This window comes from Callorhinus ursinus, unplaced genomic scaffold (genome assembly GCF_003265705.2).
Source record: "Callorhinus ursinus isolate GAN/ISIS: 27379988/994484 unplaced genomic scaffold, GSC_fseal_2.0 scaffold1, whole genome shotgun sequence".
NCBI lineage: Eukaryota > Metazoa > Chordata > Mammalia > Carnivora > Otariidae > Callorhinus > Callorhinus ursinus.
Genome location: NW_027397063.1, coordinates 32,204,926 through 32,228,080, shown reverse-complemented (window position 1 = coordinate 32,228,080; position 23,155 = coordinate 32,204,926). Strand labels below are relative to the sequence as shown.

The 23,155-nt window shown below is 38.1% G+C and overlaps 1 protein-coding gene across 1 annotated transcript in view; it reads right to left on the bottom strand.

Annotated features, from left to right (window-relative positions):
- The window catches only part of CSNK2A2IP (casein kinase 2 subunit alpha' interacting protein), a 119,119-nt gene extending 117,648 nt beyond the window's left edge, over positions 1-1,471 (bottom strand). Inside the window, exon 1 of the mRNA XM_073892230.1 lies at positions 1,194-1,471. The gene's annotated coding sequence lies outside the window, so the exon portion shown is untranslated. The remainder of the gene's footprint in view (positions 1-1,193) is intronic.
- Between the last annotated feature and the right edge of the window lie 21,684 nt (positions 1,472-23,155).

Sequence of the window (23,155 nt, the reverse complement as noted above, 5' to 3'; positions counted from 1 at the left end):
CTCCCACCTTTAAGCCCACTTCACAATGGAAGATGTGTTCCAGAATCTTGGGCTGAAAACTAGAATAAGTTTTTCCATAGAAATAAAAATCTGAATAGCTGAGACTTCTCAGATGATGAGTATTACAACTCAGTTACTTCACAGGATTTTGTAGACTGGTCAGGATAAACTACCTCATATAACACCAATGTTATTAGAAAAATATATTCAGAGTTTTAATATCACTTAAGAAACAATTTTTGAAATATATACTGCTCATATTTTGGGGAATGTCCATAATTAAAAACACAAAGAAATCAAAGTTACTATTTTATAAAATCATAGAATTTTACATAATTTTTAGTGGACATATTTTTCAAATATTTGTACTGACAAATGATTAAATTGAAATAGTAAAGGCTGGGGAGCAACAAGCCTTGCCCAAGATAGAGGGGATCAGGGAATAAAGTCATATACTTATGTGCATTATTTTTATTCTAACTCAACTGGCTATTTTTTTTTTCTTCTACAGACCTGGTAACACTGCACAGTTCTTTCCCTTTTTATCGAAATTATCACTTTTGTTTTACTTTTTACTGGATTATTCTAATTAGCATGTAATAAAACAAAACAAAACCTTCTCTTGACCCCAGTCTCCACCTTAACTACTACTCCATTTCTTTTTTATGCAGCAAAACTCTTTGAAAGAGGCCTGTACTTATAATTTTCAATTCCTTTCCTCTCATTCTCTTAAACCCATTCCAATCAAGCCTTCAGCCCACTATTCTACCAAAACTATTCCTGTCAAAATTATTACTGACATCCTTGTTGTACAATCCAATGGTCGTTCTCTGCCCTTGACATAATAGAGCATTTGACACAGTTGACCACAGCCTCTTTCTCGAAACATTTTCCAGGATACTTCCCACTCAGTTTTCCTTCTTTCTTATCATTTCATCTAATTTCTTGCTTCCTCTTCTCTGTCTACTTTCCTAGTGATCCTATGTAGTTTCAGGACTTTATGTTAGCACTCTAAGGACATTGTTCCATCACTTTATGGTGTATATAGTTTCTGATTAGAAGTTAGTGGTTTTACAAATCATTACTACCCTGTAGGTAATGAGTCATTTTTCTATTGCTGTTTTCAGGATAATCTCTTTACCTCTGGTTTTCAGATGTTTGACAATAATGACCATAGTTTGATTTATATTTACCTTCATCTGGCTTTTCTTAGCTTCTTGAATCTGTAGTATTGTATATTTCATCAACTTGGAGAAACTTTCAGCCATTTTTTCATCAAATACTTTTTCTGGCCCATTCTCTTTCCTCTCTTCTGGGCTCCAATTACAATTGTGTTAGACATTTTGCTATTGCCCACAGATGCTTAAATCTCTGTTAAAATTTCTGATCTTTATTATTTTTGCTTTTTCAGATTGAATAATTTCTACTGATCTTTCTTCAAATTCATGGACTCTTTCCTTTGTCATCTCCTTTCTGCTGTTAAACCCATCCAGGGAATTCTTTAATTCATAAACACTGTTTTTCAGTTCTAGAATTTTCACTGGATTCTCTCTTCATGTTTTTTGTTTTTCTAAGATTTCCTATATTTTCATCCATTATAAACATCTTTACTTTACCTCACTGAGCACAGTTAAAATAGCTACTTTAAAATCCTTGCTTGTTAATTCTAGTATCTTCATTATCTGAGTTGGCCCCCACTGATTGTTATTTCTCTTTAAAATAGTCACGTTTTCCTGATTCTTCATGTGTTAAATAATTTCAGATAGCATTTAGGGTACTGTAAATGCTATTTTGCGGAAACTCTCTATTTTATTCCTCCAAAAAGTAGAAAAATTTTTCATCAGTTAATTTAATTGGATTCAAAAGACAAACTATCTCCACCGAGTTAGCTCAAATGTCAGTTCATTTCTTTTGTCTTTAGCTGAAATCTTTTTCAATCATGTATGGTTCAAGTGTTAGCCAGAGATTTCATAGAGTTTGTACATGGGGAGTAGGGCTCCCCTTTTCTGGTTCTGTTTCCTCATTCACTCTTTACTCTGTGTGGTTGCCCCAAATTCTGTCTTCTAATTCTTCAGGACAGAAGAACTTAAGGTTTTCTATCGCAGCTTAAAAGAGGCCTTGCAGAAACCCTAAGATGGTACTCAAGCTAAAAGTTATAAAAATGAGGAAACTCACCCAGTACCGTTACTTCTTACAAGTTTCAATTTTCCTTCATAACCTGCCTGGTTTGTTAACTCCTCAGAGCCTTTGTAGTAGTTGTTTTTGGTATTTTATTTAGAATTTATAGCTGTTATTTGCAAGATGGAGATCTGTTAGAAGATTATTCAAACATATTATTGGGGAACCAGCCTTCAATTCAACCTCATGACTTTAAATATTATCTCTATGTTGAAAGCTCCTTAATTAATATCTCTTCTCAAGGTCCTTCCAGACTCACATAGCTAACTGTATGTTCAAATTGCAATTGGCTGTCTGATAAACACTTCAAATTTAATATATCATATATCAAAGATCAATCTCCTGATCTCTCCTCCAAACCCATCTTAGTAGGTTGCAACTTCATCCTTCCAGTACCTCAAGACAGACATTGTTTTCTGCCAACCTTGGTAGTTCTCTTGACTCCTTCCTTTCTCTCATATCCTTAATCTAGTCCAGTAGGAAATCCTGTTGGCTTCACCTTTAAAATACATTCAGAATCTAATCACTTGTGCTCAACCATCGTCCCTTGCCAGGATTATAGCAATAGCCTCCTAACTGCTTTCATTGTGACTATCCTTGACCCCTCAGTAAATATTTAGCATAGTTGGCAGAATGATCCTTTGAAAAGGCAAAGGACTTTTTTACTTCTCAACATTTTTACAGCATCCTGTTTAACTCAAAGTAAAAGACAATTGTATAAAATGAGTTGTAAGCCCCAGCTAACTATCTTCCTTTCTCTTCTGTTTTATTCCCTTCTACAGTGCAGAGGAGTTCTGGCAGGGGTAGGGGACTTCTGAACTGGATAACAAAGATTCTTCCTAAATTCTTCCTTCTTGTATAGGAAGTGAAGCTTTTGAGTTTAAAAGCCAAGGATTTGCTGCCTTTCTTTTTTTCTTCCAATCCTACAATGATAACATTCAATGACCAATTTCTGGATGCCTGCACTGGAATGAAGGGTCCTAAGGCCCAAGAAAAGGAAATCAAAGAAGTTCAAGTGTAGGGTAATGAAGTCAGGCAGAGAAGGAAATAAGTGATGTTAAGGAGGATATTTCAGTCAACGCTTCAAAATATTCACAAATATTAGCTCTAATCTTTATCACTTGAAGTACTTATTATATCTGACTCAGCCTTTTGTTAAAAAATAACCATGTAGCAAAAAGAATAAAGGAAGATGAGAAAATGCAATTAATCTTTTCTCACAAGATAGATTTCCACTGTAATGCTGAACTTACCTGGGGTTTTCATGAAACCAGAGATCATATACTAGCCCTGAGGCCTGATGAATTAAGAAAAAAATCAAATTGGATAAAAGCGTGAATGCTTCTCTGTCTGAGCCTAAGTATGGTTTAGAGATTCGGGAACACATAAATGAAGAAAGAAAAAGAATTATCCTCCTTTGACACAAAGTAATGAGAAACAACCTGACGTAACATATTAGCATCAAATAAAGCCAAAATCTAAATGAAGAAATTCTTAGCCTTAATGAAGGTCATATGTAAACATACAGAGAATTCCACACTAGCTTTAAAAGGAAACTTGGGAAATTAACTTCCACACATGATTAACTTTGAGGTTTTTAGAGGAAAGTAACTGCCTATATCCCAAGTAATATCATTTAAAATTTAGTTTCTTTTATAATTAATGAAGCAATTGAAAGTGATTACCTTTTTATTGCAAGGGAGTAAAAATTTTTTTAAAGCTAAGTCCTCAGGATATTTGTACAATCTCTTCCCCTTGCCAGGCACAATCTTCCCAGCCTGGTCTCTGCCTCAGCCAAAACAGCACTTCCTCAGAGACCTTCCTGGACATCCTGCTTAGGAAGGTCAATGCCATCTCCTTTCTATTATTCACTAACTCTATAGTCTGTTTATATAATTTTGTAATTACATGCTTGTTTATATATTTATTCCTTTATGACCTGCATTCTACATCAGATTATAAACACCACAAAACAAGCTGTGTCTTTACTTAATTCCTCAAAGTGTATCAATCACTTAGCATAATGCTTAGTACAGAGCAGATGACCAATTAAATATTTGCTAAATGAATAAAAGAAAAAAAGCAATAAAATTTGCAGCTAACTACTCTGAGGATTTTTTAAGTGATTCATAGTTTTCTGAATGACAAATATACTCTATGTCATTAAGTACTTATTAAATATAACGATCTTTTCTGTTACTATCTTCCTCCAAAACTCCACTGCTTCTGAAACTGCTATTCAGGGCTGTTCTGGGAAATGCTTAAAAACATGCTCTGTGCACGAAAAGTAATGCATGTGTATATATACATAACTTTATTTTAAATTTTACTGACATAAAAAATACACAGGATACAATTTACAAATAATAATAAAACATACAATATTCTTCATTGAAAATTCCATCTAGCCAATTGATTCTCACAGACAGATTTTGTTGATTATTTTCCTAACTCTTGTATCCATAGCTAATCCATATTTGAGATTGACAAATGAGTGTAATTCCAATGTGGGTGTTGTTTGACATTTTTGTTAATGTACAATAAAAATGACAAAACAGAGACATACATCAGAACTTCACACATTTGTCAACAGTGTTAGTAACTTTTTTGCTGACTCAGATTAATAGTTTACAAACACTAGAAGAATATTTTCTCAGATTCTTGTGGTCTTCACACTGTAACACCTGTACACACAACACACTTTTCAATTTAATCTGCGGGGCGCCTGGGTGGCTCAGTCCTTAAGTGTCTGCCTTCGGCTCAGGTCATGATCCCAGGGTCCTGGGATCGAGCCCCACATCGGGCTCCCTGCTCGGCAGGAAGCCTGCTTCTCCCTCTCCCACTCCCCCTGCTTGTGTTCTTGCTCTTGCTGTCTCTCTCTGTCAAATAAATAAATAAATTTCGTCTGCATCATGCATACGTCCTCCATCACTTTCTTATGTGTAGACCAGCAATAGAAAACTTTCTCTGTAAGGGTCAGATACTAAATATTTTAGACTATGTGGGCCTTATACTCTTTGTGATAATTATTCCTATTTGCTATTGTACCACAAAAGCAGCCATAGACAGCACGTAAACAAAAGACTATGCCGTATTCCAATAAAACTTAGACTGTGCACACTAGTCTAACTATGTACAAATACTCTAGCTATGTACAAAAACAAGCAATAGGCTGAATATGGCCTAAGGGATGTAGTTTGCCAATCCTTTGCTTAGATAATCAATAGAACTATAAACTGGGCCTAAATTTTAGCACTTACCATTTTAATGGTTCACATCCTCCCTCATTGCTGATTTCAAGTTACCAATGTGATATCACTGCATGCTGAGTTGGGAAGAGATGGACAATAGAATAGAACACAACTAAATAGTATTCCCACCATATAGTTACCTATAATATATGTAGATAACATAAAGAGTATGGGTAACAGCGAAAGACAGTAAAGTAATTAGAAAGTGGTAAGTTGTATTTATTAACTTTGCTTTTAATATATTTTGTTTAACTGAAGTTTATGTAATTTAATTTTTTTTGAATGGCTGAGTTTAAAAAGTGAACCATAAAATTCCCCCAAATTTAACAATCTACTTTCCTGAGCTGATAGGAACAGGCTTCTGACACTACAGCTCTATTGCATTCCTTGAAATTCTCTCTACACTCTGCATCTCCTACTTCAATCTGGTTCTCTTCTTTCTTTTTTGACTCTATTTATTGTCAGGTAGCTCCTTCTCCTACTCTCATTTCCAATTTACAGTGTTCAGTGTGACTCTGTCCTTCCATCTCTTCATAATCCTATAGTATGCTCTCTTACCATAACTTCAACTACTCCTTCATTGTTGATTATGCTCAAAAATATATATTTTGCTCTGTACTGTCATTCACATTTCTAAATGGACTGCTGTTATATATATTTCCATCTGGATGCTTTGATGCCCTAAAGTCATATCAAATTTAATGAATCTAAAATCAGTCATCAAATTTTCCAGTTCCCTCTCCCTCATGCCTTAGTCATTCAAGGTATTTTTGTCAGTGAGACCAGCTTGAGATTTCTAATTCACCTTCTCCTTGGCCTATATTCCTTCTTTTAAAAAAAAAAGATTTTATTTATTTATTTAAGAGACAGAATGAGCAGGGGAGCAGGGGCAGAAGGACAAGCAGACTCCCTACTGAGCAAGGACCCTGGGATCATGACCTAAGCCAAAGTCAGATGCTTAACCTACTAACCCACCTAGGCACCCTGGCCTATATTCTTTCCTATCAGTATTTCCTGGGAGATATATTCTATCACATCTCTCTCTATTCACTTTTCCACCATGCAGTTCACACAAGAATTATAGTCTCTTGGTTGATCTGTCTTCAACTTTATCATCTGTTAAGGGTTTCTTATTGTGCAGTGAGGCTCATTTATTTTAAATCCTGAGTTTATCATACTTAAACCCTTGATTAAGACCTAACATGTATCCGATTGCCTACCTCAATGATTTAAGCCTAAATTCCGTGCCTCTCAATTTCAAGAGCTTCATTATCTTCAACCAAATTTATCTTTACTAAGCAATGCCATTGTTCAATATTTTGCCAAGTAGACAAAATTCTTAGATATTGTAACTTGCATTTCATTTTTATATGGGTAGGCCATAAATAACTTGTTGATTTATTTGTTATCCGTTAATGATTTTTAAATGAGTGGAGCCGCATCAGGAAACTCAAAAGATATGCTTCCACTGGAACAATAAAGATACAATATATTAAGGAAGATACAGATATCCTAAAGATGTTTCATAAAAAAAAGCTTACCATTCATCTATATTCAATAGACTGAATAAATAGGCTGAATCCTATGATTTGTGCTATGCTAAGGACACTAGGATGAATAAGACACATTTTTTTGACTTCAGAAAGCCACAGTCTACTCAAGTAACAGTATGATCAACATATTTTTAAAAGAACATTGCCTCAGAAAGTCTGCAAGTCTTGGTGAAAAAGGTATTAAAAGCTAAAAATCCATAATCTCAGGAAACAAACTGAGGGTTGCTGGAGTGGTGGGTGGTGGGAGGGATGGGGTGGCTGGGTGATAGACATTGGGGAGATACCGGTATGTGCTATGGTGAGCACTGCGAATTGTGCAAGACTGTTGAATCACAGATCTGTACTTCTGAAACAAATAACGCAACATATTTTAAGAAAAAAGGAAAAGAAGAAGATAACAGGAGAGGAAGAAAAGGGGAGTATGTCAGAGGGGGAGACGAACCATGAGAGATGATGGACTCTGAAAAACAAACTGAGGGTTCTAGAGGGGAGGGGCGTAGGGGGATGGGTTAGCCTGGTGATGGGTATTGAGGAGGGCACGTTCTGCATGGAGCACTGGGTGTTATGAACAAACAATGAATCATGGAACACTGCACCAAAAACTAATGATGTAATATATGGTGATTAACATAACAATAAAAAATTTAAAAAAAAAGAAAAAGAAAAGAAGAAGAAGATAGCAGGAGGGGAAGAATGAAGGGGAGTAAGTCGGAGGGGGAGACGAATCATGAGGGACAATGTACTCTGAAAAACAAACTGAGGGTTCTAGAGGGGAGGGGGGTGGGGGGATGGGGTAGCCTGGTGATGGGTATTAAAGAGGGCACATTCTGCATGGAGCACTGGGTGTTATGGACAAACAATGAATCATAGAACACTACACCAAAACAAATTATGTAATATATGGTGATTAACATAACAATAAAAAAATTTAAAAAAGAAAAATAAAAGAAGAAGAAGATAGCAGGAGGGGAAGAATGAAGGGGGGGAAATCGGAGGGGGAGACCAACCATGAGAGACTATGGACTCTGAGAAACAAACTGAGGGTTCTAGAGGGGAGGGGGGTGGGGGGATGGGTTAGCCTGGTGATGGGTATTAAAGAGGGCACATTCTGTGTGGAGCACTGGGTGTTGTACCCAAACAATGAATCATGGAACACTACATCCAAAACTAATGATGTAATGTATGGTGATTAACATAACAATAAAAATTTTTAAAAAAAAGAAAAGCCCCTGTGGTGAGGGGGGAAGCTAAAAATCCATGTGTCATTTCAAGGGCTACATAAAGGGCTTACTGAAGATATCCCTTCATTAGGTAAATTAGATAAACTATTTAACAAGATATTTTTTAAATTAACTTTTAAAATATACATTGAATTCCAGGCAATATTAAATATTATGTAGATAATTAAAAATATTTTATCTATTTCAAATTTTAATAGAGATTTTTATGGCCTAAACATTTGACTTAACCCATATTTTTATGAGAATTTCTTTAAAGATTTTATTTATTTATTTGAGAGAGAGAGTGAGAGAGAGCATGAGCAGGGGGAGAGGTAGGGGGAGAGACAGAAGCAGACTCCACACTGAGCTGGGAGCCCAAAGTGGGGCTCGATTCCAGGACCCTGAGATCATGACCTGAGCTGAAGGCAGACACTTAACCAACTGAGCCACCCAAGTGCCCAGAGAATTTTTACAATTCTGTATAGTTTGGGATGTTTTAGAAAGCATGAGCAATTTTGGGTTATAATGTGTTCTACCTAGCAAATCAATAATGCTCCATCCACAATAACATACATTCTTATATGTGGTGAAAAAGAATCTTTTGTTAATGACTACATACTCCAGAAAAGGAAACTGAAGGGACACCTGGGTGGCTCAGTTGGTTAAGCATCTGCCTGCAGCTCAGGTCCATGATCCCAGAGTCCTGGGATCAAGGCCCTAGTCAGTCTCCTTGCTCTGCAGGGAACCTGCTTCTCCCTCTGCCTGCCACTCCCCCTGCTTGTGCGCTCTCTCTCTCTCGCTCTCTCTAGCAAATAAATAAATAAAATCTTTAAAAAAAAAAAAAGAAATTGAACATGTTTAAAAGCACTTCTTAAGCATTTTCGACCATCAGTAATCTCTTGAGCAATCACAAATATTACATAAGATGCTACAGAAATAAAAAATATTGTAACATTTAAAAATTATTACTTAGTTGGCATGTCTAAATAAAGGTATTTGCTACTTCCTTCCTCATTAATAAAATGGGACAACTGTATAGTACTGAGAGTGTTTTTCCTAATATAAATTCAGTAAAAATTCTTAGTCATAAGAAAATTAAAATTCCATTTTTTCCATTATAAACAACTTTCAAAATTTTAGAAGTGACTGTCCATTATAAAGATATTAAGCAATACAAACATATTTAACTCAGCTATCAGGAAGCAAAAAACATACAATCTTTCTGCATCATAAAAATCATAGTAATGAATAATGATTAAACTCCAAAGTATTTAAGTCCTCACTTATATTTTAAAGTGAAATTAAAACACACTTAAGAAAAGGTATGAAAAAGACATAATATAGATACTGTTTGTCCATCTGGATTTCATGAAATTCTTAATCTTCATTGTTATATGAAGCCTTATAAATTAGCTTTCCTTGGTTCAAGGGGATTAAGTAAAAATCTGTCTTCACTGTTCCATTAACTCTAGTGGTGGACATTAAATCTCCTTCTAGGAATTAAGTGTCTTAAGAATGTGTAAAGACGGAAAATGAATCTTTGTGGTGAACATTTTCTTGAATAACTTTGTGTTTCTAATGTGATAATCTGTATGTTATCTTTAAACCACACTTAAACCACTTAAAAGTAACTTTGAGCTGAGTAAGGAAGTTGGACAAAGATCTGTTTCAGCTCTAAAATGCTATGATCTCACCTTTTTTTTAATTGCCTCAAAAGCTTATAACATTTTTTCTAAAGTCAATGTAGATGTCATATCTTTTATACATTAAGAATTTTTTAATTTACCCACTAGTTATCCAGTACCAAACCTCATGATAATTGTCAGTGAGCAAACCAGTGCCAATTTTAGACATGTATGATGGGACGAGACATGAGATAAAACTCTTTTTCTCATATGGCTCACTTTGAAGGCAAATGCCAAAAGGCATTCTAATCTGTTCTGTAACAAGTAATACTATTAGAATATCTGCACAAAGCTATTACTTTAGAAATAAAAGATACAAGCTTAAATCTGTACATTATGCATATTTGTCAAAAAATCAATACCCCTACTATGGGAAGAAGGTAGAAAGAGAAGGATCCAGAGGGAGAGAAAAGAGGGAAACCTGCATTTAAAAAGCAACTCAATTGCCTTACCTTCAAAAATTTCTTACACATTTCAAGAATCATTTTTCCCATATGATTGCCATGAGAATAATAAGAAAGTATATGTAAAACATTTATTGTATACTGGCTTCTTTTACCTTAAAACTGAAATAAAAGGTAATTTACTACCGATCCCTTTTTTATTGAAGTTTACTATATACAGGCAATTCTAAATTTTTAAATTATTTATAAAGAAGCTACATGATTCACTTGTTCAGCAGCAGGAACCCAGAAATTTGGCCATATACCTAGAGTGTGGGTTACTTTCTGGGCTAGTGAATCATAAATCTATATTAAAGTGAGCCCAAAGTGAAAAATTTCAGTGTGAATACATTGGTTAAAGACACACAATGTCTTTAAAAGAGCAGCAACGATACAGCTTGGATTCTCTACTTCTTTCTTTGTCTCTCTGTGGGGCCTGCCCTTCTTGTCCTTCAAAATTCACCAAAGTGAGAATAAATACTCCTTCTGGAACAGTAAGATCACAGCATGCAGAATTCCTCTAGTGCCTTTGAAATAGATCAGTACCAAGGCATCTGAGACCACATGGGCATCTGGTCCAGTTTTCAGTCACCACAGATTTCTGCGGAGCTACCCATTGCTCCTGCTGCATGGCCCAGGCAGATCTAAAAGCTCTGCTGCCTCTAAGCCATGCTTAGGGGTCACAGGAAACTTTGTTGAAGCTGTCCATGCCCATGATCCCTCCTGCCAAGACTCCATAAGCCATTCTACCCTCAGATCTCACAGCCTCACCAGCAGTGCTACCGGATATAAGGAATGGTTGTTACTAATTTTAGGACCCCGAGATTTCCTCCTCAGCTCCTTCCTTGAACTTATAAAGCAGGGAGAAATCTTGCCAGACTAGAGAGGAAATATCACTCTCCAATACGGTATGTTCAAGACATTTTGTCTATACCCATGAACCTCATCCTTTTTACTCCTCCATTATCCCTCCACATTTTTCTAAAGACTTAGGTTTTCAGAAAACAAAACCCAGACAGACTTGCAACCTCCTTTCCATTCTACCCATGCATGGTTTGATGACCATGGTAGAGAAATAATAACCTCCTTAAACGGACAAAAAAGGAAGAAAACCAGAATACAAGAGAAAAAATATAGATTAACACTCCAAAATTTTATCAGTCCATTAGGGTATTACTTTACTTTTTTTTCACTGAAATAATTTAAAGTATATGAAGGGTCTTGTGAAAATTCTATTGCTCTACCCAGATTTATTGCTTTTTTTAAGTAATTAATTTAGAACTCACCAAGATATATTTTATATAAGAGAATGAAAGGGAGGTAGAGTCTTTGACAAAAAAAAAAAAAAGGTCCTTTTTTCAGTTATTTTTGCCTCCTCACCTTTCACATTATGGAAATCTGGGTAAAGAAGCAAGGAGGGCAGTAGATAAGGCCTACTATCTCCCTCAACTAATCTTATCTGAAAAGTGAATCCCAAAAGATGCTCAGTCTATTCCCTACTTCAGAAATGATACATAATTCCTACCTTTACTAGCCCATGGGTTTCATTGTTTATTTCCATACATCTGTATGCCATTGCATATTGTGACTTGTCCAGTATCCTCAACCTTTACCAGAGGTTAGCATTTGAACAAGATTAACTCCCTCCAATCTTGAATACATAAGGCTTCCCTCCACTCATAAGCCCTCAGTAAATTACCACCCCCCATCCTTCTTCAACCATCAGAGCCAAACTTGATTGAAGTTATCTATAGTCAGTCTCCAATATAGCTCTCTCTTTCCTCAAACCACACAATGACTAACACTTTATTGAAGCAGGTCTCAGAGAAACTTTCTCCTCATTGCTATATCCAATAAGAATTTCTCAGTTCTTATTTCATTTCTGGTTTCCTATTTTCTGGTCTGTGTCCCCCATTCAACTATTATCTCTATGAGGGCACCTATATATCCTAATTAGCATATGACACCCACCCAAAAATCCATTGTCTAATGAATGAATAATAGAAAGGAATAGAAAGAAACTGTCCTACCTAACTTATAATTTCCAGCAAGGAAGACATGTTCTCCGGAAAAAACAAAGATTTAGCCTTCAGTCTGAAACAAATTCAGATATGCCCTGGATTTTACTTTTGTGTTGTCTTTATTGTTTTGCTACTGCCGCTTGATCTTGCAATACATTTCCTTCACTGGATCTTAGGGAGGATTTTTTTTTTTAATATTCTCTTCAAACTGATTTTCCATCCACACTATTCTTGGGAATCAATTCCAAAGTAAGAACAGCAGACCCTATCAAATATTTCAAAATATTTAGCTGTAACTAATCTCTCATAGGCTCATCATAAAACAAATCTTCATGTTATAAGATTTCAAGCTATTTTTACCTTGGTGATTATATTACTTTTACATTTACAGTATAGAATTTTCATGGTAGGGAAATTGTTATATCTTATGTTCCATTTTATAATACAAGTGTCTTATTTTTGTAATAATTCAATAGATATTACACAATTAATGGAACCAAACTAGCTTGTCTAAAGATAAACTTAAGAAAGTAATCTAAGACAAAAATTAGTTTTTTCCAGTATCTATGAAATATTACTCATATATTTCTTTTGTGATTATCCTTTCCATAAAGAAAACTTTCACTGTAACACCATTAATTTTATAATAATTCAAAAATCATTGAAAATAAAAATAATAGCACATATGATATTCAGGAGGAAGAAAGACAATATGAGAAGATGGGTTATTTAAAATTCTGAGGAAAATAAAGATTGCATTTTTACTTTCTTCTGGTTTGGAAATATAGCAACCAAGGAACTTCTAATGATCAGTTTTGCTTCCCAGATAAAAAGGTCTCCAAAAATGTATTTTTTTAAAAAATAACATCAGTAGTATTAAATATTTATTTTACAAGTAAATCAACTGCTTTGTTTAGCTTTTCTACCTCTAGCTAAACTACCTGTACTGTCTCACAGGTGAGGGGAGGAGTGGACAGGGAGTGAGAGGGTATGAGAATGATCCACATCTGAGTAATCATAACAGACCTTAAAAAATGTGGCAGTAGAGACAGAGAAAGTGAAGGGAGAACGTCCACATAATTCATGCAACTGACGCATGAATTCATTTAAAATTATCATTGAACTAATAAGGAAAAATCTGTGTCCTAAGATGGCTGACAGAGCCAGCGAGGGAGTCCCAGTCCTCGCCCTGGGGCTCTTCTGGGTTCTTCTCCTTGCTCTGCTTCCCACTTGCCCCAATCCGGGTCCTTCTCCATGTCCTGCTTCCAGCACGCACCAAAAGTGCCAAGTATGCGGAAGCAGAAGTGTATAAATTGCCTCCTTTGTTTGTGCTCCGTGCTCAGACCTTTGGAGACCACTCTCCTCTGAGCCCGCTGGTGTTAAGTAAACCTCCTACGCTCCAAGGTCTCTGGGTGCCGCTTGGTTCTTCCATTGGGCGATCCAGTCCAGGTTCCGTAACATTTGGTTCCCTGACCGGGAAACCCAACCGCACTGGCCCGTTGTTGCCACCGCTTTGGGAAAACAGTGGGGTGGTGACAGAACAAGATGTCATAACAGACAAGGCGCACCTGCCTAATTTTTGGCAGTCTCCCACCCCGGTCGCCTCGGGCCGGCCCCGCTCCACTGTTCCCGCCAGACTCGAGGAGACTTGGCAGGCGAGGACCTGATCCCGACGTTGGATTCCAATAAGGCCTGGGGCCCCAGGACCCAGACAAGCCCACACCCATTGGGGTGGAAGGGGAGCCTGATCACCTCCCAGAGACCTCTTAGCCGTCTCACAGGTAGGGATTCCCAGGGAGGGAGTGTAATAACTTCTGGAGTGTGAATGTGTGAGTGAATATCCAGTCCGACCTGGCTTGCTCAAGCGGACAGATTCTGTGACTCCACGGGAGGGCACCCTTAAGGTCCTCAGAAGCCTACAGAGTCTGAGTGGGCCTGTCTGCGATTCCATGGTGAATGGCAAACAGTCTATGGCGGCATCAGAATAGTTTCCAATCGTAAGTCACAACGCTGAGATCGCTACGGCTAAGCCTCACCTAAGCTCCTTCAGGACACAGCCAGACAGGCATCTGACTGATCTCATCTCAGGAGGCACCCCTCTTTTATCTGTCTCTGTGCTACCGCACACGGAGACATCACCACGGGATCAGGGCAGAGTAAACCTACGGTTCTAGAGACCCTGATCAAGAAATTTCAAGAAGGGGTTTTCAGGAGACTTTGGAGTCAGGGTGAACCCCAGCAAGTTGAGAACCCTATGTGAATTGGAATGGCCCATCTTTGATGTCGGGTGGCCTTCAGGAGGGACACTGGATGTCCCAACGAATCATCGAGTATGGCAAGTCGTAACAGGAGAACCAGGACACCCTGACCAGTTTCCATACATTGACTCCTGGCTAGGAATTGCTCAGACCCTTCCCCCCATGGGTGCAATTCGCTTGCAATAGGCAGGGACAGGCCAGAGTCTTAATCACCCTCATGCAAGTGACCTAAAGAAAATCAGCAAAAGCCCCAGTCTCCACAAATCTCAGCCAGAGATCCCGAGGATGAACCAAACCTGCCCCCACCATACATACCCCCAAAACCACCTACACCTGTCTCTTCAGGTCCAGACACTCCACCGCCATCGGTTTCACCAGTGCCCCCTGGCCCAGAGGATCTCTCAGCGCCCCCAGGCCCAGAGGATCCACCAGTGCCCCCAGGCCCAAAAGATCCACTTTCTCCAGGACCAGCAACCAGGCTGTGCCCCAGGCCAGATACAAGCGCCCTCCAAATGCCGGTATGAGAGACGTGGGAACCCAAGAGGCACAATGAAGATGGGACAGTCCAACCCAGCCATTCCATGATGTATTATCAGCCCTTCTCCACCACCAACCTCCTCAGCTGGAAACATAACACCCCATCCTACTCTGAGAAACCACAGGCCATGGTAGACCTCATAGAATCCCTCTTCCAGACTCATCGGACAACCTGGGAAGACTGCCAACAGTTACTCCGCACCCTGTTTAACACAGAGGAAAGGAGGAAAATAAATCCACCCCTAGCATCTGACTGCTGGATCTGTATAAAGCCCGGTCCCGTCCAATACCTAGGCGTCATCTTCAACCATTCTATAGTGTCACCTCCCACCTCGGCACCAGGGACCTCAGATTATCCCTTTCTGGCTCCAGTACTGCTGCATGGCAACTCTTTCTCTCCCATCACTGGCCACAGTCAGGTCTGTGCGCCTAACAACACTTTTCTGGCTTGTGATCAAAGTGTATACATCTGCATCACCCTGCACCATCAATCATGCACACTTGTCAGTCTCTTACCTGATCTTTCAGTCCTTCCCCGGGAGCAATGCCCCACTCATATGGAGACCTCCTAGGCGCCCTCGATGCTCCCCCGTGGCCATCCCTCTTATCGTGAGCCTGCTGGCCGCATCAGGTGTTGCCCTTGGTGTCACTGGCGTCGGGATGTCTTAGGTTCAGTACCAGGGGTTAACTCAACAACTCACAGAGGATCTTTCCGCCCTCACTCAGTCGGCCCTGGCCCTGCAGCGCCAACTCACTTCACTGGCCTCAGTGGTCCTCCAAAACAGGCATGGGCTCGACTTACTCACAGCCATGCAGTGTGGGCTCTGCTTCTTCTTACAGGAGGAATGTTGTTTATATGCTAATGAGTCGGGGATGGTCCAAGAAACTCTGGCCCAATTACAGGAACGAGTACATCGCCAGTGGGAATCACTCCAGTGGACAACTTGGTGGGATACCTTCTCACAATTGTTCCCTTTGTTTGCCCCCCCTCATCGGCCCCCTCCTATTGCTTCTCCTTATAGTAGCATTTGGTCCTTGGATTCTTAAATGGCCTTACTAGGTTTATCACTATTCAAATTGCTAAGATCAGACTCCAGTTACTCCTTATTCACTATCGCCCATTAGAAGATGAAAGTGATGCCCTCTAAACTAGGTGTTTAAAGGGGCATCAAAGGGGGGAATGATAAGGAAAATCTGTATCCTAAGATGGCCCATCAAGATAGCGAGAGAGTCCCAGTCCTTGCCCCGGGGCTCTTCCTGGTTCTTCTCCCTGCTCTGCTTCCCACGTGCCCCAATCCGGGTCCTTCTCCCTGCCCCGCTTTGCGCACACGCCAAAAGTGCCAAGTATGCAGAAGTAGAAGTGTGTAAATTGCCCCCTTTGTTTGTGCTTGGGGCTCAGATCTTTGAAGACCACTCTCCTCTGAGCCTGCCAGCATTAAATAAACCTCCTATCCAAGATTTCCAGGTGCCGCTGGGTTCTTCCGTTGGGTGATCCAGTCCAGGTTCCATAACAGAACAATTCCTTTTGATGGTTTTCATCTACAAAAAAAATACACCTTTAAACATTTTACTTCTATCACTAATATCTCCACTATCTGTAAGGTTAACACTAATGCCTCCATTGTCTGTTAGGATACTCTGCTGGGAGCACAGAGCACAGCAGGGTCTGGCATCTACCTGCCTCTCCTGCCATCCACACCCACTACTATAGCAGTATTAAAACAATTTACCTGGGGTGCCTGGGTGGCTCAGTTGGTTAAGCGTCTGCCTTCGGCTCAGGTCATGATCTCAGGGTCCCGAGATCGAGCCCCACATCAAGCCTTACATCAGGCTCCCTGCTCTGCAGGAAGCCTGCTTCTCCCTCTCCCACTCCCCCTGCTTGTGTTTCCTCTCTCATTGTGTCTCTCTCTGTCAAATAAATAAAAAAAAATCTTTAAATAAATAAATAAAACAATTTACCTGCTTTCTTCATGCTCTCTCACATTCCTCTGCTTTTCCATGAGCTAAAACCTATTCAAGACTGTTTAACATGTTAAAGTGGCCAGATTAGATCCAGAATGGAGTCACTTGTGCTCAGTCCTTACATCTGCAAACCAAAACTTAACTAAATTTCTATGTTAGGCTCTCCCAGAAAGGGAAGACCTAGGATCAACCAATCAGTACTTGCCCACTGAGAACAAGTTACCGGATCAGCTTCAAGGCAGTCCTTTGCTCCACAAAATGAAAGTAACCCTGTTTTAACCAATCAGCAAATGCCAAGTAGAACTTCTTTGTGCCTGCTCACTTCATTGTGGAAAAATCTGTCTCCTTAGACAGCTCTTTGGAGCACCATTCTGTCTACTAGATTGGATACTTCCTGATTCATTAACTGCTGAATAAAGCCAACAGGACCTTTAAAATTTACACAGGTGAATTTTTCTCTAATGAATGTTCACCTTTCCTAAGAAGGCTTCTCTTGCCCCCACAAGCACTCCTTATCTGCACACCCTCCATATCTTTATTATCCTACTGATCATGTCACTAGGCAAATGTTTATTTCTTTCCATTTCATTTCAGGCTGCAGAAGGAAAGTTTATTCTTAATCATCTGTGTTTCCTTGTGATCAACTGCAGCATCCTGGATACACCTCATAATATAAAGGGATGAAGATAGCAAATTTATGATCCACTTCACAATTATAGTGATATAGTCTAAATGAAACATTTATTAATAATTGAAATGTCAGTATTTGATGATATAAATAACACCCAAATGTGAAGTGCAAATTATTGAGGGAGGCAGGTCATTGGCAGGGAGGGCAAAATGCTTCTCTTGCCCTTGAGTCCCCTATCCACTGTGATTTCCTACTTTGCTTTTGACTTCTCAGTCACCCCTCAGAACACAGGCCAACTGTTTTCAAATGTCCCTGAGCCCCCGCTGAGCTCTCAGTGATCACTCTGTAAGAAGGCTCTTCCTACACTGTCCTCGCACTGCTCTAAATTCACGAGAGGAAAAAAAACACTTGGCACCAAAGGCCCTGAGAAATAAGCCATGACAAAACCTTTCAGCTGTGTTCCAATGTTGAAGAAACCAAAAAACCTACAGTCTGAGAAAGTGGCCCCAGGATTTGGAGATTTTCATCCCTAGAATTAGAGAAGAATACACCATCCCTGAGCTTGTGTAGTATAGAATCTGATGAGCAGATTCATAATCTGGTTCTCCATGCAGGAGCAGAACACAGCAAGGAGCCTCTATCTGGTAGCCTGATACCCATTTGATTACCTCTATCCTCTAAATCTTACTTGTAGGTGTAAAGCAAAGGCCTCATATTATACTCAGGTATATACGTATCCAGATGTTCTCTGGCTGAATAAATTCTCTCCGTCTGGTCCCAAATTCCCACCTCTCATTCTACCTTCTCTTTACTGGCTACATGATAGAAAAATTCAGCTTTATGTAAAGTGCCATGATAGTCCTAGTCCTGAAAACCCCATGCACAAAAGCTCCTCTGAGAGTATGATCAAAGGGAATTTTAAAAGTTTGAATAATCTCTAGGCTCCCACACCCCCACCACAACAATGACCAGTCAAGGCTTTGTCATATATTTCCCAGACTCTGTAGCTCAGTCTTAGCTTCTCTCATCTGATCTCCATTAAGTCCACACCAGCTTGGACTGTCATCTGTACTTTGTATGTCTTCACTGTCTTTTTCTACTGCATGTCTTCACTGTCTTTTTCTGTTTCACTTCTTTTTATCATTTCCATGGCCATCAAGCAACTCTCATCTTTCTCAATTCTCTGAAGGGGGAGGAGCATGGCCAATGACTTCCATCACCACCAAAAGCATTCACATCACACCTTGAGAACGCAAAACACACCTCACTTTGAAATTTACTCAGTCACCCTCAATTGTCTGAGCTTAAGGAAAATGCAGGGGTGAAGGGAGGGTTTTCCTTTATATAGTTCTTTCCTTTTCCATTTGTTTGTTCTTGTTTTATTTTACTGTGGTAAAATACACATAACATAAAATTTACAATTTTAATTATTTTTAAATGTACAATTCAGTGACATTAAGTACATTCACATTGTCATGCAATCATCAGTATCACCCATTCCCAAAACTCTTATCATCTTCCCCAACTAAAACTTCATACCTACCTACTAAGCAGTAATTCCCTATCCACCCCCTCTTCCCAGTCCCTGACAGCCATCATTATACTTTATGGCTCTTTGAATTTGACTACTTCAGGTACCACATATAAGTGGAGTTATACAGTATTTGTATGATTACTTCACTCAATCCAATGTCTTCCAGTTTTATCTATGTTGTAGCATATATCAGAATCTCCTCCTTTTTAAGGCTGAATAATATTTCTTTGTATGTATATACCACATTTTGTTTACCCCTTTATCTGTCAGTGGACACAGGGGTTGTGTGTACTTTTTGCTATTGTGAATACACTGCTATGAACATGAGTGTACAAATATCTGTTTGAATCCCTGTCTTCAATTCTTTTGGACATATACCCAGAAGTGGAATTGTTGAGTCTTGTGGTAATTCTATGCTTAATTTTTTGAGGAACTCCGCACTGTTCACATTAGTTTTTATATTTACCATACCCTAAAATGTCTTATCCTTAGGTCAAATATATACATTTGAATATAAACAATGAGGGAAGATGTATTAGTTAACTATTGCTATTTATCTATTTACACCTAAAGCTTAGCAACACAAAACAATAAATATTTATTATCTTACCATTTCTGTAGGTCAGAAATCTGTGCACAGTTTAGCTGGGATACCTTTGATTCAAGGTGTCCTACAGGCCACAGTCAAGATATTGGCAGGGGCTGCAGTCAACCAGAGGCTCAACTGGAGAAGGATCTACTTCCAAGTTTAGTCTATTTGGGAAGTCTCAAAAGATAACACTTCCAGGGTCACTCCGATGGCTGCTGCCATGCGCCAGGTCCTCACTAGCTACTGGAAAGAATTCTCAGTTCCTTGCCACATGGGCCTCTCCATAGTGCAACCTGCAGCCTGGAAGATTGCTTTTCCCAGAGTGTGGGCTCCTGGAGGGAAAGAGAGAGCCAGGAGAGAGTTTGAGTAAGACAGAAAGCAGTCTCTCTGTAACCTAATCTCAGGAATGACATCCCATTACTTTGGCCATACGTTGATTCATAACCACACTTTGGTTCATTACAAGTGAATCATTAAGTCCAGCAAACACTCAAAGAAGGAGTTATATAAGATTGTGAATATCAGGAGGCTAAGGTCATTGGGGGCCATTCAGAGGCTACTTACCACAGAGATGTGTTTTGGTTTGGTTTTCATTGCCATAACATGGAACAACTAGCATCTAGAAGACATTCAGACTATTTGTTCAAAGAATGAATGAATATTAGTGGAAATGGAACATCTGCCTTTTCACATTTATATTGTATTTGAAATCTGAGAAAATTTTACGATGATTTTAACAACTAAAATATATTTTTACTTCTCCTATTTTATCATATTACATTTAAAAATCAGAATCAAATTCAGCATCTCTCTTGAAGACATTAGGAAAATAATACCACTTCCTGACTCCTTTTGTATATTTCCTGGTATTCTGGTAGAAACTTAGTCATTTTATGACATATGGAAATAGATAATATGGTTGAAGATAATGTAGTCTATTTTAAGAATTTAACATCCGTTACTGAAAGGCTTTTATGCTTCAAGTTAAGGAAAGCAAAGACTATTACAATGAAGATATGCTTGCTATTTATTCTTGGGATTCTTTTTTTTTAATAGACTATTGATCTAGAGGCTTCTTGTTTAAATTACAACAGTAATAAGGAAAAAAAATACATCTTTATTAAGAATGGACCAGCTGCTACATTGGATACTAAAGGTATATCTAAATGTGCCCTCATCTTTTAATATCTTTAAATAAGGTTAATTGGTTTTATTTCCTGGAGTAGGTAAGTTATACTGAGAATTTTAGGATTGTTGATCATTTTTAGGCTTCCTGAAAATTATTAGACATTTGAATAACCTCTAGGCTTTTAATATCTTTAAATAAAGTTAATTGGTTTTATTTCCTGGAGTAGGTAAGTTATTCTTACCTACAAACAGATAAATTTTTGGATTTATTCATAGGCCAGTTTAAGGAGAAAGCTGGAATATTTGGCACCAGTATGCTGGGCAATCCCAGAGAAAAAGTTATGCAATAAATACATTGTGAAATCTTTAAAGAAAGAAAGAAAGAAAAAGAAGAAAAAAGAAAAGAGGAAGGAAAGGAAAGGAAAGAAGAAAAGAAAAGGAAAAGAAAAGAAAAGAAGAGAAAAGAAAAAAGAAAAGAAAAGAAAAGAACCCTTAGCCAAGAGTATAAACTATCTGGAGGGGGTTGTACTGCAGGAAGAAAATGATAAATAACTTTCACCTATTAGCCCACTCAGATACATAGGAAGTGACTATTTAAGGAATGTGTTGTAAAGTATTTTGAGGCCACTCTCAGGGTTTAGCAGATATATGCAGTTTTCAGTTCGTGACTGCCAGTGGTGAGGGAGAAGAGAGCAGCAGCAAAATACTTCTGTATCATGCTGTTTGTTGTGATTATAATAAAATGGTGTCATGTATTTCTTTTACATTACATGGTGCCTAGCAAAGTTATTTTTGGATTTTTTTAATCTCAATATTGGGATGTCCTAAACAGTTGTTTATTGCACCTAACTTACAAGGAAATAAACTCCAGTTCTTCTATCTCTAGAAGTTTACAATTCTACAGTAGCCATCTAGACTGTTATCTGAAGTATATAGGAATATTTCTTGCATTTTTAACAATAAAATGGTATTGTTGTATTTTATTTATTTTATAAACACAACCTTCAATTCAATTTCTAATTGTATAATGAAAATTTACTTGATTACTATTAATTAACTTGCCAGAGAACAAGGTTCCCTGTGAATCTTTAAAAAAAATCCAAGTTTCTAATGTCTCTTGCTTGTATACGTGACAGGTAGCATTCTTTTCATATTGCAATTTTAAATTAATGTTTAAGCCTAATGGGCCACAGCAATCCTGTTTTTGGTCATGTTATGAATATCTAAGTTCTCTAGAATCTCATAAGGCAGACCTGAGGTTCTTTATCTGATCCTTAAGTTCTTTCATGACAGATTTTCCATGTTAAGACTTTCTCACTATCAATACTTGAAGAGAAAATGAGAAGTATAAATTAAGGTATTATTTTCTATTGATTAAAAGAACCAACTATTGAAGTATTATCTATTTGTTAGAAAATGAATCGTGTTTTATTTTGTATCATTTTATAATAAAAACTTTCACTATAAAGCATAATGTGATTATAAACCTGGAAGGGGCATTTTATAGGGGTTCTTCACCTAAAGTCCATAAAGTGTCTGGGCTTCAGGGCATCTGTGAAACTCCTGAAATTATATGATATTTTATGTTGATGAATATGTTTCTCATTAGAGGATTCAGACAGAGAAGGAAAGACAACACTGAAGATGACTCAAAGGTCTGTGGCCCAAGAAACAGAAAGAAAGGAATATGTCATCAACTAGAAAAGGATGATTTTAAATGATCTGGGAACTTCAAATGGGGCTGAGATTTTAAGGGTCAAGCTTTCAGTTTTGTATGGGTTAACTCTGAGATGTCTATTAGGTAAATTAAGCCAACCTGAACCAACTGGACACAGGATGGCAAGACAAGTAAAACAAGCAAGCTGAAAAATGTTCTGGTAAGTGTTCAGGTAAGTAACAATGCTATAAGGATATAGTAGAAAAATCCTAGGACACATGTCTCCTGAGGGCCGTTTCCAGTTTTGTGCAAAAATCTAATTTTCCTCCCAAGTCCGCTGAAAGGCAAAGATATCAGTTTTGCATTTGAGAAAGAAACCATTTTCTTTCCATATGTATTTTTTGTTGTTGTACCAGTGATATATAGCTATTAAGTATGGTTATAAATATTCAAACTATTAATGGTTGTGTTACACATTATAAATAACTTTATGAGCTCACCAAGCCCT